Source organism: Ooceraea biroi, chromosome 12 (assembly GCF_003672135.1).
Source record: "Ooceraea biroi isolate clonal line C1 chromosome 12, Obir_v5.4, whole genome shotgun sequence".
NCBI classification, from domain to species: Eukaryota; Metazoa; Arthropoda; class Insecta; order Hymenoptera; family Formicidae; genus Ooceraea; species Ooceraea biroi.
This window is the reverse complement of record NC_039517.1, coordinates 9172348-9189637: the sequence shown is the minus strand read 5'-3', so window position 1 is coordinate 9189637 and position 17290 is coordinate 9172348. Positions and strand designations below refer to the sequence as shown.

Genomic DNA, 17290 nt, shown 5'->3' with positions numbered 1-17290 from the left:
TTAATTATATATATATATATATATATATATATATATATTAGTTAATTTACAGAGCTAACTAAAATCGCCAAAAGATTTTGAGTGATTAAATTTACACTAAGAAAGAATCGACTTTGGAAATCAAAGAATTTATGAAGAAAATGCCAAATTGGGACACCTACATATGTACACCCATGCGCTGAAGAGACTGCAATATCTTTTCTCACCCACGTATAACACGTGTACCGACGTCCCCGCTTACGACTACGACCCTTTCTGCTAGTTAGTCGGCCTCGCCGAGATACTAGCGTCGCGATAGAAGACCACGGTCTCTGAGTACCGCCCTTGGACGGCACACAATATAAGCCGCAATATGGCGAGATGAGGGCGAAAGCTGTACAAACGTGCGTGGAGGGAGACAAAAATGGACGTAGGGATATGTTGCATGTGGTGAGCGTCTTCGTGCGAGAATTGATCGCGATAAATGAAAGATTCGGCTCGACCTTCCGCGGCTCCAACGGATGATTTATGCGTCTCGGTTCTCGGGAGGGAATACAAAAGAACATTGATTCACTTGCAAATTGCAACGTCTCGCTATATGATTCACGATGAGAGAAAAGAAATATTTAGATCGTAATATAAATACTTAATGCTAAAATTAATATCTTTGTCGGAAATTAAAGCAAATTACATTTCCTCTACAAGTTTCCTTCTATATGTTCGATGCATTCAGTATGATATCGGTGGATAAAATTGTAGTCGTTCCTTCGTGTCTTTTCATTCCACGTGGATCCTCGCGCGAGAACTCGTTTCGACGATCATTTTCTCTAAGAATCGGCGCGATCTCCGGATGCGGAGTGTTCACACGGAGGAAGTTACGCTCTCGAGTACGCCCTTCGCGCCCCTCTTGTTACATCTCACGCGCGAGAAGGAAAAGAGGTAGAAATCGCCCGTCTCGGTGTTCTACGTCTCCCGGGCGAGATAAGATCCGCGAAAAAAGGGACGAATAGTTGGCGACAAAGACACGAAAACGAGAGAAAGAGAGAGAGGAGAGAGAGAAAGCGAGAAAGGTACAGAAAGATAGTCGGCAGGAGGGAAGAGAAAGGTCGCGAGACGTCGCGCGAACCTCGCGATGGAAATTGAATTTCCACGTCGAAAGTTCTCGGGAGACTCGCTTTGTTACTTCGCTTGTGCGACACAACACCGCGAGCAGACTTTTACGAAGCGTCGCGAGCTCCGGGAAAGGGAGGCAAGTGTGAGTGATCACGAAGTTAACATCCAAACGAGAAATTCATTTTCCAGCGAATAATTGGCGATTTTGGAGGAAAAGAATTCACTGAAATTTTAAACTGATTACGAAACAAGATTCTTCCTGATATTTTTTTTTGTTACAAGAATGTTCTCGCTAGTGCAGATTTAAGGCATTTAATTATGTCTCAATGCACATACACGAAATTCCTTCCTCTGTGCTCAAACTTAATCTGAGATACTAAATACTTTAATCACCTATATAATCGTTCCTTGTAATTACTTGCATAGTTTAACCACACAAGCTTAGTCCCGCGTAGATATTGCCGTAGGGTCATCAATTTGAGGAAGTCGATATCAGCAAGCGTCGTCTCTTGCGAGCGCCAAGTTTCGCCGCGAGATCTGCGCTTCGCTCCGTAAATTAGGTCCTCCAAAGATGAAGTAACTAACTGAGCACGCGCATGTTGCAGCGAATTAATCGCGAACCTATGGTACCATCTCCTTTGGCATCCTTATGGCCTCGTTACCGAAGTACTTCAAAGCAAGTGGCCTTACGGTCACTCAGTAATTATTAATATCTGCGCAGAATATACCCTTACGCTTATTGTTCGAGAATTATTGATCGTTCCTCGAGAATCGCCCTTGCAATTCGCCCATGCAATTCGCAGCAACGTCGCACTTATGTAAATAAGGATGTCTATCTGCTGTCGAAGTGATAGATGCTTGCAAGATAAGGGCGGGGAAGTACGCCTGTTCTGTAATTGTACTGCGACAATGTACGTGAAACACTACTTACAAAAATTACGGTGTAATTACGGCTGATTAAGAAAAATTACAATGATGGATATTTCACTAACGGCTTTTGCATTTTGTATAATTAATTACGATTTATAAGATACTAACTTTAAACTAGAAACGAAATCGACGTACAATCACAAAGAACTTGGCATATTAAATATCCTTCGGTGAGAGTGAGAAAAACGGCCTCTTTATCCGAGAAAGGAAATCTAGGAAACACGAGACGGAACTTCCCGGCATTCTGAGCGAAATTAAATTACTTGATATTTATAGCACCCGAGGAGGGTTCGCAATCAGACAACTTTTGACGGTGCCATGATTCTCCCCGTGTAAATGCGGAAAATATCGCAGAAAAATTACAGGACTATCTTTTTAGATATTATTCTATGTATCTTTTTTACAGAAAAAGGCCCTTTATTAGATTTCTTATCTTTGATAAATCGCGACAAACGACGAACAGCATATTTGCCTACTTATTTATTCATCAGTACACATGACATGCCGCCCTTCGATGAAGAATTTCTAGTGACTTGGCCCCTCGAGACGCGACCTTGTAAGGTTCAAGGTTGGGTCGAGATACGGAGGGGAAGGTAGGTGGAAAAAATGGACAGACATCGCACCAATATCCGAAGGCAATGCCGGGAGAATGGGATGGTCGAAGGGCGGAAATGCGAAATGTGAAAGGGCTGGAAGATCGAAGAAGAAAATTTACGCCGCCTGTGTATTAAGAATATGAAACTCGGCCGGACCACTTATCTGCGTGAAAACGCGCGGCATAAAGATTTGATTAAAAAAGCGCAACGCGTAACATTTGAAATCGTCTGCCGCGCCACCAATTCCTTGCCCTTTTCCCTCGTCCGCCCTACGGCCGAATTTCCACGGGCGCACAGCAGGCACGCCCTTCATCGACCGTTTCCTTTGCGAATTAAGCTCGGGATAAGGTAGTAGTGTCTCGGAGGAGCGGTAGAGGGTGAGAAAGTCAAGGGCAAGGGCGTGGGTGCGAGACCGTGGAGGAAAGGAGGGCAAAGAGGAGGGCGGAACTCTGGCGGACCATGGCACACGTTACTGCCGGAATGGCGGAACAGCTGGCTGGTAATATCTTTTTTTATGTCGCCGCCTGTATTGTCTACTCATGCAAATTGTTGTACAAGATGTCCCGAGCTTTCGTAACTTTACTTTAAGACGCCGGAGTAAGCCCGAGGGCTTTAATCGACGTACGTTGGAAAAGGGAATTGATTTTGGGTAAATAGCTCGAGAGGAAAAGTATCTAATAGAAAATTAATTATTATGGAAAGATTTTACACTCATTCGTGCATTTTTGCATTTGTGCATTAATTGTCACAATAAATACATCAAGACATACATTGAACAAATTCCAGATCTACGTTTTATGTTTACGAGATCTGATGCGAGCAAGATCTGATACGTCTCACATTTTCCAGATGAAACAGCAGTAGACATTTGCAGAACGTACATGCGATTCTTGTCAAAGATAAAGAATTCCTTTTCTGGATGAAATTTCAGATAAGACGCTGCTCTTGAAGTCAGCCGGCAATAGCGAATCACAAAGGTGGAGGATAGAGGGTGAAAAGGGAATGCTAGCGTTTCAGCACCTCTGTCTTCTCTCCGGTTTGTTTTTTGTTCGGTCCGTCGTCTTTGCTAAAGGAATAAGCCTCTAAATTTTGCGAAGGCGAGCCTCGCTACGGTAGCCATAAATTCAACTCCCGTCGCGACACAACGGGTGGGTGCGTTACGGTACCCCCTTTTATACAACCCTACTTAGCGATTAACCCACGACACGAGCGCGAGTTAAATATTTACTTTAATCGACGCTAATCAGCTATAAAAGGATTTCCTAATCCACGTCTGGATCTGTAACGATTTATTGCGATAATCAAGCCCACGATGAATTAATTACCTCTACGTTTGACTTTGTAGCTATAGATTTACTTGTTAAGCACGAGAATACATATTCAGAGAGGCGCATGCGTTTTTATCGTACTATAATATTAAAAATATTGCACGTAGAGTGAAGAAATTAAAAAATCCTGTTTTACTTATGAAAAGTTATTCTCTCGCAAAATACCCGATCAGCTGACTTGATGCCTACATTAAATATCGGCTGCAATAATCTACATTGGCTTTCAGCACGAATGAATGACTATGAAGGCCATAAACCTTAATTCGCCTTTACCCCGTAAATTTAGTGTAACGCGTAAAATGGCGATGTGCCATGGGATGATCGCGGATAAAACTGCATATCAAGCCGGGTCCATTGTCATCTTTAACCGGGGTACAATACCACGGGGACCTTTAAATCAGCGGATCAATTACGCGCGTGTTGCTGCGTGAGCCCTCACCGATATAAACGCCAAAGTATATCGATACAAAAGCAGATGCAAGAACACCAATGCGTTAAATCTTTCTGTCATCGAGACGAGGAAAGTTATGTTATTACAACAAGTAGAGAGTGTTTATGACTCTCATAGTTCTTCCTTCACAAATGTGCACATCCTGATTATCCACTCTTTAAAAAGCCGTGTTAAATCAAATCGAAATCATTGTTGCCTCTTTTCCGCGACGCTGATTGGTTATCTCGATTCGCATTGTGCGTTATGTTCAGTTTAAATTAACATCGCGCGGCTGTGTTCGCGTGGAGGTTAACAATTTGGTAGAGTGTGATAATTGTGCGTATAATAAATAATAGATATAAGATATTATTATTCAAAAATACTATTAACATTGAAAAATAACAATATAAATAGCACAGAACTCCTCGGAAAAAGAAAAAAATTTTAATGGCTAGAACTTTTTCATTTATTGTTTTAACGAAATTTAAATCATCGAGAACTCTAGGCAATATGCCAATTAACAATATAAATAGCACAGAACTCCTCGGAAAAGAAAAAAATTTTAATAGCTAGAACTTTTTTATTTATTGTTTTAACGAATTTTAAATCATCGAGAACTCTAGGCAATATGCCAAATAACAATATAAATAACACAGAACTCCTCGGAAAAGAAAAAAATTTTAACGGCTAGAACTTTTTCATTTATTGTTTTAACGAATTTTAAATCATCGAGAACTCTAGGCAATATGCCAAATAACAATATAAATAGCACAGAACTTCTCGGAAAAGAAAAAAATTTTAATGGCTAGAACTTTTTCATTTCTAAATCTAAAAGATTTTCAATCGTCGAGACCTCTTCGCAATATGCCAAATAACAATATAAATATAATTGAAAAATAAAATAGCGCGCGCCTGTGTTGTACTAGTAATATAAAAAATTATAATCCCATTTTCATCTCTCATCTCTCATCAAATTAACAAAAGTTAACTAAAGCATTAAACGTCCGTAAACATCAGCGCTCTTCATCCATCATATTCTAAAATGAAGAAATAAACGGACACATTATAACGGGTGAAACTATATCGCGATTAATAAAGATAATATTGCGAAAATTTAGTCGGCATAGCGGCGAGGGGAACTTTATAGTTTTCTCTTAATTAGGTCGTGTCAACCTTGGCTGCGCAAACGTGCATCTCCTCTTCGTGACCCGCATACGCCACTTTGGATTGCCCCGCGAATTTACTTGAGAAGGCAGGACACGCCGGGACGTGTTTCTCCTTCCAGCATCAAAGACTTCTATGTTCGAAGTGCAAAGAGAGATCTGGCGAGCGGAAAGGATTGCCTTGGGTTTCATCCAAGCTAACATCTATCCACTTCTATCTAGTTAAATAAAAAGAGGAAATATAAAATATTCACTAGAAAGATACGAGAAATGAAAAATAGATGATATGTAATACATAAAAGAAATGGCAAATAATTTCGAGAATCATATCTGTTGAATCTTATCAATCCGAATCGATGACAGCAGAGAGCGAATATACCGTCTATGTACACATGTGTCAAGAGGAATTTGCCGGGTATCTGTTTTTTTCTTGTCAGACATTCTAATTAGATTGTAGAGAGAGGCGTTTGTCGCTGTAGTGGAGGGAAGTGTCGAGGCGATAGCGAGCAAGAACGGCGAGGGTAGGAAGAATTCCATCTGTCGAACTTATAAACGATCGTCCTCCGTCCCGATTTCATTTCACGAGCCGTCGCACAACTAGACGCCTCTTCCTCCCCCGCCTCTCCTCATAATTGTCATAACTTCCTGCATTTTCTCGCCGTTTTATATCGCCGCTCGTACATCTTCTTCTCTCTTTACCGGTTTCTCATTCGTTTTGCCCGCTCATTGCTTACAGACGGGGGCGGGGACGACTTTCCGGCCGTGCAGAAAGGCATTAGCAATAAATTATAGAGCCACGTCGGGAAATGATAAAATATTCGCGTGCTCGTGGTATCGTCGATGGCTGCAGCATTACGTCTTCAATTTTCGCGTAATTCGCGTAATGGTTCATTTCGCACAAAAAGAGAGAGATGATGCATTTCTCCGTAATACCTTATAACGATATTGAACAAGGAAGTTTTCCTGCAAATATAAATGAAACTCTTTCATATCGTTAAGCTGTCTTTCTGAAATCTTTTCTCAAGTTTTTGAAAATCATTTCGTATTTATGTTTGTTAATGACATCTTCGATTCAAAAGAGGCGACTTGCAAAGGGACATTTTGCAACAAGGAACGAAGGAGGCAGACCGTGTTTGAACAGCCTTTTGACCTCTGATAGTCAAAGAGCGCGTTCACGATCCACACAGTGACCTTAAGCACACGGATCCCTTTTCGTTCATGCTGGTCCGGAAAGCCGCCCTAGCCGAAATTCCCCGTACGTCGAAGCGCCGAAACGAAATTCAGGAAACGGCGGGGAAGCCCCCGTCGAACGAGGGGATGATCCCGGGTTAAGGTCAGACCGCGGGGCCGATTCAGTGCCGTATTACGATAACCGGCATCCTCGGGCTCGAAGGAGGTGGATCGCAGACGGCGAGAAAAGGGCCGGAGAGAAGACAGAAAGAGAAAGAGAGAGAGAGAAAGAGAGTATTGACGTTGCGCCGCTTTTAAATATTGCATCCAAGTCACGTTCCGGGACCGTATCCTCGCCTCTCGACCCCGCATACCTCTCCTCCTTCACCTCCACCGTCGACATCCCCCGCGCCAGCCGCGCACCGGGACCGAACATCGCATAACTATCGCAAGGTTTCCAAGGAGACAAAGGAAGAAGCAATGTAGACGACGAAGAACGAAGGGACGATGGGGGCGGTGAAAGGAAGAAAAAATCGCTGGCGAAGATCGCCACCTTTGATGGGGGCGGAAAGGTTGGCACGGAGGAAAAATAATAATGCACGGGTGTGCATCGTGGTATCTGCGCGAGACACACGTTCTGCTTTGGAAGAATGAAAACGAGGAAAATGGAGAATATGGGGAGGCTGCCACAGGAGGAAAAGGTGACATCGCTTTTCGTCGGCTTTTGTTCTCGTTCCTCCCTCTCTCAGCCTCCCTCGATCCTTTTATTCTTTCCCTTCATCGTTTATTCCTGGTTTCACGCGCAGCCCTTTCGTGAAAATAATCTATTTACTTCGGTTTTCCCTGCGGTTTCGTGACTTGCTCCTCCCCCGGTGAAAATTTTCGAGGCATGAATGGACTGGGAGAGTCCCTCTCTCGAACGGCACAGCTGAGTGAGAGGAGATACAGAAGGGAGGGATAAATTGCGCGGCTGATAACGTGCCGGATAAAGGTTTGTTTGATCACGTAATGAAGATTTCTTCATAAAATTCCGCTGCATTAAAATTGATATTGCACCACGGGTAACATCCTCTCGAGCCGAGGCGAGTAACAGTTCGAGAGACAAATCGTGCCTTCCCTTAAACTCCGAAAGCTCATTTTTCTGCACAGTAAACCAAATCTTGATTTATGGGTGGCTCACGCTATTCCCTGTCTCGCTCTATCGAGCCCGAGAGGTTTAAATATTAGGATAACGCGTGCTATCGGGAAAACCTGAAGGATTAAAAGCTCGTCGACGAGGAGGAACGTGACACGTGTTTCGTATCGATCCCATTGTTCGGTCCACGAACGATATACGAAATCCCAGAGTTCTGAGAAGCAGAGAGCAAGGAGGAAGTTAGGCGTGCTGAAATCTTTCTTCCGCTTCTCGCCCGCGCCTTGCTCGATCCTTAAATATTACACCGGATCGATCTTCTAGATCGAAGAGAGACGCGCGATTTATTTCCACCCATCTCGGATCCGCGTGTGCTACAGTCGCGAGGGGTACTGCGGGAACTTCGACACGTATCGACCTGCCGCAACGAAAATATATAAAATTCTGCGCCCTCCGCTCGGCGCAGCTCTCTCTTCTTCTCTCGCTTCTTGTGTTCATGCACTTCTATAAGTGTATAATTTTTCACAGTGTAACGATGGTCTTACTTGTCAAGAACTAATTGACAATCGCATTGAGACTGGCTAACAACGACAAATTTTTCATACCCTGAGCGACACTTTGATCTGCATGATTTATGAAAGTCGGGACAAGCATACAAATGAGAGACTTCGTACATCGCTTGAAAATACTTCGCGTGTAGAAACATTCATTCTCGGTAAATGACAGTTGGTTAATGCGCTTCCATATCCATCACTTTTTTTTAAATATTGGTGGCGAGCACAGACTCGTTTTTTACACGGGCCTTTCGAAAATGCGACGGAGAGACGTGAAAAGCTCGGTAACTTTATAGGTCAGATCGTAACGCCCGGCAGGCAGGTTGTCGGGTGCGAATTCTCATCACGTAGAAAAAGAAAAAGCGCTACGTGCTTATCAGCGGCGCGCGAGAACAATAGGCAAGAATTACCTTCCGCAATAACCGGAGCACACTTATCGCTCTCTGTAGCCAGAACAAGATGCTACCAAAAAGCGTTAAACTCGCGCCGACAGCTTCGAAAGCGCGAATGAGGAATATGAAATTTTTATTGTCAAACAGCCAATATAGCTGCTTATAATTTTACTCCAACATAATTGAGTGCAAAGGAAATTGTATTTCTTCATTAGCAGAGTCAAACCATTTTACAGCAAGCGTTTCACGAAGTAAGTTATCTTTTTCTTACGAAATAGAATTTATTTATATTTACTCCATTTGCATTCACACACGCTTTTATTCACTTCCTTCCAGAAAATGTTAACAGTTAATTTCTCTTGTAATGAAGCATGATGCAAAAAAGGGTGATATATAATGCCATTAGAGATTGGAATATCGAGAATCACATTACATACATCACACTATGTTATGAACGGCAGCGTGCAGCATGAAAATCGAAGGGACTGTTCAAGTTCCACCCTTCGCGGAGACACTCGCGAGGCCGTGTCATCGATGACATCAGTCGCATGTCGTTCCACGACAATTCCTGGACAATCCCTTCGTTCTCCGGAAAGCAACGGTTCGCGTAACTCGAAAAATACTTACAGCGAAGTCCGCGTCGTTTCCACCCTCGAGAACTCCCGCGAGCAGCCTGGAGCCAGCTGGCTTCTCCCCCTCTGTCTCGCTGTTGAGTTCTCTTTCTCTCTCGCACCTCCTCGATACTTGGCGTCCTCTCGTCGCACCTGGTTGCAACGAACCTTCCGGAACAAGGATAACGCGCGTACTGCGCCGGGGAATGAGGAGGAAAACGATATAATGCAGCGCGCCACGGAACACACACGTCACGCGACACGAACGGGTGGTGCGCGAGGGTGGTTAGGTTAGAAACGCTGCGGAGTATCGGGGGTGTCGTGCACAGAGACGTCTAGTTCGCGTCGAGGGCGTCGCGGCGCTGCCAGGCGACGACGCCACCGCGCTCCTGCAACCCCCTGCGTGTTCCTTTCTCTTTCCCTCTCGCGCGCGCGCAACCCCCTGTTGGCCGGTGGTGGCGGTAACCCCATGCCCCCACCATACGACATTCAGGAACGTCGACGTGCACGTGGGCACCCCCAAAACGACGTGCCTCTGGTCCTCATTTTGCGGGAAATGCGAAAAAGAAGGACGCGGTAAGATGAGATCGATATCCGACTCTTTTCCGCACTTTTTCTTTTTTTAAACATCCTTCAAAGTGAAGATAATGGAAATCTAGGCAGATAAATGATAATGTGAGGATACACGAAGGCAGTTTCCGACGTAGCGGAACCAATACTGCAGCGGAATCCGCGTAAAACTTTGAAAAGCCTCGATCAAAGGAAAAGCACTGCAGAAAGTTACGTAACGATAAACTATGAAACAGCCGCGAATCACGTCTATAAATTACGCAGACTTGTGGAGCAATCAACGTCTAGAAAGTTGCCTTAACATCCCCTCATTGCCGTCTGGCTGGATGTGTACACGCGTTTTCACTTTTCGCACTCGATAATGATAATTATAGCAAGTTTGTTCCCGGTTCCCTCTTCTATGCGCTACGTTCTCCTGAATAATAAACGCAATCGACGCTCGTCCGTAAAGTTTCTAAGTAAGATGCGCTTTAACGTTCCCGAAAACTTGAAACTTAAAAGTCAGCAATGAATAATTATCAAGAAAATGGTTTGTTAGTTATTGATGATAAGATACTGGTTGTTATTAACGATAAAATATTTCTTAGCTAAAAATACAATAATGGTATACACGATCAAGAGCTGAAGCTGTTCGCTGTGACATTTTAGCATTTTTACGATAAAATTCAAAGCAGTTAAGCAGAAATACTGCTTAAGTACTGAGAAAAAGGAATAATTGCATCAAACGAGCGTGACGTATCAAACGTTTAACGAATGACGGGCAAAGCGATCGGAAAATCGGAAAATTCGCGGCGGCCTGGCGAGGCGTTCTACCAGGTGATCGAAGGCTCGTTAACGAACGTAAAGACAATGGCTTCAGAAAGCGTGACAAGAGCCGCGTGTGTAATTGTGTACTTGCCAGAAGGGAGGGCTACAAAAGTGAATTGCTGGGTCGTGCCACGCGCTACAACGACAAGCGTGCAAAAATCAATACCAACAGAGACCTGTCCTGAAATTGCTGTATCTCTTATCTCGGTTTCTTTAGTGACTCCGCGCGTTGCTTCTAATCGACAAGATACAGAATTGGCGTGCACTGGACGTGCTATAACAATAAAACTGTTTAACATAATATGCATATCTGCCGCTTAAATCGACTGCAAATTCGTCCCCTGACAGTGCAACATTTTCCGATATCGGGACAACTTGCACATTTGTCAATTGAAATAGCGTTTTATCACCGTGTTCAACGTGTTGGACGGATTTTAAAGGGTAAAGCCGCTTGGACGGACGGGCTGGAAAATTTATTGAGACGAATCTCACCAGATCGGACATTTGAATACACGTCGCATCGCGTCGGCGTTTCCATCGTTCCGTCCGTCTGCGTCCGCCGGTTTCGGGTTTATTAATTATTCCGTGTGGCGAGTGGAATCCAGCCGAGGAGGAACGATTACTTGGCGGCCCGTGAAAAAAAGGCACAATCTCCCAAGTAATTTTGCGTAACTGCTCGGAGGCGAACCACCTCTTTATATTATTACGCGCATCCCAGCAGCGCGCCTCTGGCCACCCTCTAACATTTATTAATCTCATTCGAGCTGACGACTTCCACCACTGGTACATACATCGACTGCCCACCCAGTAGAAATCGGACTCTGCAACATTAATATCTCGCGCGGAGAAATGCTCACGACCGTAGCTCCGATCCTTCGTCGCCTTTTTCGCCGGAAAAATGCGCTTCGTTACGCATCCGCGAGACGAAACTGCTCGGAAAATTGCCGTGTTAATGTTCGCATTGTATTGGTAATCCGCGGTAATCAAAGGGAGGAAGTTTCTCTTCCCTTCGGATATACTGTGAATTACTTTCTCCACGCTGAATATGAAATTTTAAACATTTTTTTCTTGCATAAAACCAGATGGAGTCTGGTCCAATATTAAAAATGTAAAGTCAGATTTCGCGTTGATAGAAAATAGGTAGGGATACAGGTTAACTAGATTTTTACAAGTAAGTGGGAGGGAGTTCAAAGAAGACAAAAATTTAAATTAAAATTTTTATGTGAAAGTATGGCAACTATGAAATAATACTTGAGAGAAATGCGAGGAAAAGAAGAAGAGAGAAGGAAAGAGACAGAGAGAAGATGGTGGAAGAAATAATTGTAAAACAACAAATGAATTGTAAAAAAGAGAGAGAAAGACAAAATGCTAAAATATAATTTTATATTTTATTATTACGAATTATTACGAAAAAAGATCGGCGGGATTTATCGATGCAATTTTGCGTGTCCGAGCGGCGGATTAATAATCAGTGTGAAAGGCAGTAGCTGTGTAAATTTCTTGATCAACTCGCAACCGTAACTTTCTCAAGAACGTGTGCGCGGACATTAAACGATCATATTTTCGAGCCGCCGCATAAGCGGCTGTGGTGAGAGAGCCGCCTCGACAGGTTTACACATCAAAGTTTACTAAAGGCTCTTCAGAGCCAGTGCACCGAGACCCCCCCCCTCTCTCTCTCTCTCTCTCTCCCCCCTTCTTTCTGCAATATACGCCTCTCGCCAGCGCTTGTGTGCACCGGATATACAAATGAGACCTAGAGAGATAAAACGAGCTCCATACACAGGGTGCAGTTTGTGACTCATTTAATTGCGATACGAATTATAATCTAGCGCTAAAATTAATTAAACATAAAATCTGCGCGGCCGCGTACTCGCCGTTAATCGCGACCAAAGTGCTGCATAATGACCGTCGTAAAAATACGTGACTAGTTAATTGCTGAAGTGTCGTGCTCGACACTCGTACGAGTTCCAAAAGTACCCGGTGTATACGTCATGCGCCCGTATAAGCGTACGGAGAACGGAGCCGAAGAGCGGGCATTAGGGGTGGGTGATTGTAATTTCACACATGGCGTAACGCACTGCTTCGCCACCCTTCACCTCTCGGCTTACGCTCTGCGAGAAACCTTCACCGCGATATACTCTTCCATCCCTCTTGGTCGCTCCGTCACCCAGCGTCGTTTGTTTCGCTTTTGTCTGTTGTACGAACGAGTGCAACCACAGCCGTGGAACAGCTGCTCTTGTTCCTCCATCTCTTCCCGTGCTCCTTGTCACCCTCTCCCCCTTTCTTCTTCTCTTTCTCTCCTGTTACTCACCTTTGCGTTGTCACGAGTCACCCTCCGATAGCTCTTGCTGTGTTCCGTGACAAGCGGAACCACTATCGTATCGCCAGACACCAGCCGATGCTTCGGAGTTGATTAGAATTTTCAGGTAGAAGGAGCTTGCCTCTGAAACGATTAATTATCTCAAGTAGATCGTTTGAACGGCAATCTCACAATTGATGTAATAGTGCTTTTAAAGTTTCATTCGAAAAATTATAGCTATTAAAAGATATCATATTTCGGTGTAGAAATTCCCTTTTTCGTTTAATCCTGCAAATAATGTTTTTTTAGAAACTTGTAGTAAAGGCACTGGTCTTTCCTAACTGTTTCGATTAGCCAACTTAGTTCGAGAAAGAACAAGCAATAACTGCAATTAAACCAAGTCGCCTCGGTGCAACCAAGCTTAACACTTTGCAAAAGCAAACTCCTTGCATAAGCATGCTCCTTGCATAAGCATGCAACTTGCTCTCTGAGAGGCCTTAAAAGATTCACAAGGGCTGTCTGTGCGCCCGTTTCGCGAAATTCCGCCGCGCCGCGCCGGTGCACCGCATTCCCGGCGATATTTAATATCTCGAAACTAGCGCCAGTTTGCTTGGATCGCGCACCACGCAGGAGAAGGCAGCGAAAGGGAAAACTGCCGCGGGTGCGGCCGTGAGTGGTGCCTTATCAAAAATTAAAATTTCATTCCGAACTGAGCGGGCGCTATCGAGATCCTCTCCGCGAGGGTGTGATAGTCTCCCGGAGAGAAATACCGGAAGCGAGATACCGGAACAGCGTGCCCGATATAAGGGGCAGTGAGCCTTAATCGTGAGAAACTAACTTCGAAGTTTCGACGAGGGCGCCTCCACCTTCCCTCCCCGCATTGTTCTCGTTTTTTCTTCGAATTTATCGCGCACTCCTGCGGCCTCTTACAGCCGCGCGCGCGGGGCCATCTCTAAATCTGAATTTTCTAAATCTGGATTTATCGCGATTGCACTCGCTCGTCGATAATCTGCAGCACGACTTTCAAACTAAGATTCGAGTTCATGGAGTTTGCGCGCCGGACTAGAAAGATTTCCGCTGCAATCGGCCAAAGGTATCCGGAAACGTGCTCAAATCTGTATTCGATGCTCGTAACTCTCGAGATAGATTAATTGCTACGTTATCAGTGTGACAGACTTACACAGCTCTACACAACGTTTTTGCAAATGTTAATACCGTATCATTCTCAAGTTAATACATCGAGCAGAGTGTTTATTTTTGCATACCGTTTCGAAAACACGTGGAATTCTTTCTCCCATTCTCTCGGAAAATCCTCGAGCTCGAATTCGAGCCGGTCTCTTGAGAAGTCACGGCCCCGAAATCCGAAACTTCCCCACGTCCCGCCGACTGGTATTTCGAGGGGTGCAAACGCGGATAATCCGGATAACGCGATCGTGCCAGACGGAATCGCGAATCGGTTGCGTTGGGACCCGAGCCAATCCGACGTGCTGGACGGCTGACAATTGGCGGCGTGGCAATGATTTCCGATGAGCAGAACCGGGGTGGACGGAGCTCCTGACCAAGCAGCAAGCGCGTATATCGGTCGGCGAGTGCGCGAGAGCGAGCGAGAATCGCATCCGGCATTTGTGGGCGGCGGTCACACGCGGATTCCGTTCGATTTCCCTTGTTCCGTCCGATAATTTTGCCATTCAGCCCCCAATTCTCGTCTTCTCCTCTCCGCGCGGTTTGTATATCGCTCCCTGCTGCTCTTGGACCTGGGAGCGATACATTGTCCTCAAAGGATTTCCTGTAACCGCAGCATCGTCTGCGCGAATCGTGTGCCTTCGATTTTCGCAAAACTTGGCAGATTTGCGGGACAAAAAGATTAGTTCGGAAAAAGTAAATTGCTTTGACGCTTAAGGATATTGCGATACTTTGAAAGTTCTGATCGAAAGCATTGAAGAATGCATAACGGATTTTGGAAATGATAAAACTTTTTTGGCTGTCGCGCCTGCATTTATATTGCATTGTGACGCTCGTCGATACCGGAGTGCCGCGGAAAAACGCGGTAATAGGTGCAAATGGATTCATATGCCGGGTTTGGCATATGAAAAATGCTTCGGCATGCCGCGCATCGCGCGATGGAAAAACAATCGAGAGAATATAAATGTATGACGCCTGTCTAAGTGCCTTCGCCGTTTCCGCTCGCTTGCAAGTCGACGGTACTCTCTTCGATCTCCGAATATCTTAGAATACTTTGCGTACTTTACTGCGTCGACGACTCCGGCGAAGTTTCGCGGAGAATGACGTCGCTACACGAACTCCGTGGACTTGTCGCTGCGGAACTGACGATAAAATGGATCATTTATTCGGAAATAATGGAACGTACTGCCGGGACTGTCACTGAGATATTTCGATTTCGGCTAACAACTTGGCGGAATTGTTATCTCAAATGTCTCAATTAATGATACGTGAGGAATCTTGAGTAACGTTATTAAGCCGACAATTTAATAGACGATAATTATAATATGATGATAATTTCGCCATATAATAGCGCTCTTGGATAAAGGCTAAAACAATAATTCCGCTTCTCTGCGAGATTGCGGAGTCAAAGCACATTGAGTCTTTTATTGTGCCAAGAAAAGAGAAGGAAAAAGGGAAGGAACAGTGGAAATAGAGATCTTGGACGGGAGTGCGATTAAAAAGTATGGAGTACCTGGTAGGGCGAAGGGATCGAAACGGTTTCGTCCTGATATCACTGTTTGAAAGTCCTCGCAGTCAATCCTTCTGCGATCCCTGTTGTGTCCCGTCCCCCAAGAGGCAGATACATTTTTCTAGGATGGCGGGACAAGTGTTGTCCACGTGGCAGGACAGAAAGATGCTTTCATAAAGCGGCGCTTTTCTTTTTGCGCTTTCGTCCGCGAATTCAATTCTTCTTTCCCCTTTGGTACCTTAGCTTTTGTTCGCTAGTACCTTCTCTCTCACCTCGCTCGTCTTCCGGTCGCCATTTCGCTTTCAAGTACTCACCTCGATGCGATGGCAGATCCTTCGATCTCGTTTTTCACGAGTCTATTTTCTCGCTGCGGAAGTTAATATTTTTATTCCCTAATTAAAACACTCCAATGTTTAAAATGCTGCAGCTGTACTGGCGTAGACATTCACCTGAAAAATAACGCCCAAGGAAACAAGCGTATTGTAAAATTTCGTATAACGGCCCCAATCTTTTTCTATTAACAAATAATTTCACAAAAAATTTGATTTGATATTAATTATTAAACATTCCTCCACTCGAATACCCGCAAACACTTTAAATAATTTATTTACAAATCCGTTTGCGCGAACGCGTGTTGTATTTGGAAATTTACATCGGCATGGAGCGTTATCTCGCAACTGCGAAACCATCCCTTGCGAAAGGAGCTCGCGCTCGGGAATTCGCCGGAGAACGCTCGGTCGAGAATTCCTGGTGGCTGATGGGGAGGATAACTCGTCCCCGAAGTGCAGTAACCTCGGCGGAGAAGTCTCGGGCCCTCTTTCTCGCTTCCTCTCTCTGTCTCTTCCTTCTTCGTTCTTCCTTTCTCTCTCAACTGCATCGCGCGCGAGAAGGCCTTATGACCCGTGCAAAATGAATGCATCCCCCCGAGCTGGGCTGCATCCTTTTCACCTCCGTCGAGCCACCCGCTAAATCGAGCGTGCCCGTAAACCGAAGCGCGGAATTTCGTCTGAATCTTTCGAGACCCGTCCCAGACCCCCGTTTGGACCCTTACTTGGCTTTTATTTCGTCCGAACCAGAAAGGTAATGAGGATATATCTCCGCGCTGCTTCCTAAATCCGCGTTCAAAGCGCAAGCGTTGCGTGAGATATGAATATCTCCCTCAGATATTGTTGCTTCTGGGTGTGATATACTCGTGGCGGGCGAATGGAATTGCCAAGAGAGATCGGATTTTAGATTGAGGATCTCTCTCTCTCTCTCTCTCTCTCTCTCTCTCTCTCAAAACTTTTACTTGCGTGCAATTTGATATTACGATATTAAGCGGAGTTTTTAATTTGAGTAATTTAGGATTCTTGTTAGTGCGAGGTAAATAATTCCGACACAACATCGCGTGCTATTTCCTTAATTATCCGGGAAACAATTCACAGTAAAGAGCTATCTCGAGTGAGTAGGATGAAATTTTGATTAATCATTCGACAATTAATACTCAATTATTTTGATACGTAAGAACTTAATCTAATTGAGACA

General features: G+C 44.6%; 1 protein-coding gene across 4 annotated transcripts in view; it reads right to left on the bottom strand.

The window, feature by feature from the left end:
• Positions 1–9760, bottom strand: part of LOC105282227 (protein Fe65 homolog) — a 151985-nt gene extending 142225 nt beyond the window's left edge. For all 4 annotated transcript variants that reach the window (XM_011344032.2, XM_011344031.2, XM_011344035.2 and 1 more), the window contains exon 1: positions 9415–9760. The gene's annotated coding sequence lies outside the window, so the exon portion shown is untranslated. The remainder of the gene's footprint in view (positions 1–9414) is intronic.
• Between the last annotated feature and the right edge of the window lie 7530 nt (positions 9761–17290).